Consider the following 665-nt stretch of genomic DNA (forward strand, 5'->3'; position numbering starts at 1 on the left):
TAGACAAGTGGGACCTCATTAAACTGACAAGCTTCTGCAAAGCCAAAGAAACCATCAAGAGAGCAGGGAGACAGCCTACAGACTGGGAAAAAGTATTTGCCAACTCCAGGTCTGACAAAGGCTTAACATCTTGGATCTACAAGGAACTCAAATGTGCTGAAAAAAAAAAAACAACCCCATTATAAAATGGGTGAAAGATATGAACAGACACTTCACAAAGGAAGACATCTGAGCAGCCAACAGACACAGGAAAAAAAGGTTCAACCTCACTAATCATCAGGAAGATGCAAATCAAAACCACACTGAGATACCACCTGAGTCCAGTCAGAATGACAATTATCAATAACTCAAAAAATAACAGTTGCTGGAAAGGGTGTGGGGAAAAGGGAACACTTCTACACTGTTGGTGGGAGGGCAAACTAGTACAACCTCTGTGGAAAACAGTATGCCAATTCCTACAAGCTCTAAATATTGACCTCCCATATGACCCCACAATCCCCCTACTGGGAATATACCCTGAAGAACTCAAATCACTCTATAAAAAAGATACCTGCACACGTATGTTAATCGCAGCACTGTTCACAATAGCAAGAACCTGGAAGCAACCATGCTGTCCATCAAAAGAGGACTGGATTAAAAAATGTGGTACATATACATGATGGAAG

At 41.4% G+C, this 665-nt stretch overlaps 1 protein-coding gene across 2 annotated transcripts in view; it reads right to left on the minus strand.

The window, feature by feature from the left end:
- Positions 1 to 665, minus strand: part of MAP7D2 (MAP7 domain containing 2) — a 121,031-nt gene that overhangs the window by 36,486 nt on the left and 83,880 nt on the right. The gene's annotated exons all lie outside the window — the stretch shown is intronic.

This window comes from Carlito syrichta, unplaced genomic scaffold (genome assembly GCF_000164805.1).
Source record: "Carlito syrichta isolate Samal-C Ts95f unplaced genomic scaffold, Tarsius_syrichta-2.0.1 Scaffold306767, whole genome shotgun sequence".
Taxonomy (NCBI): Eukaryota; Metazoa; Chordata; class Mammalia; order Primates; family Tarsiidae; genus Carlito; species Carlito syrichta.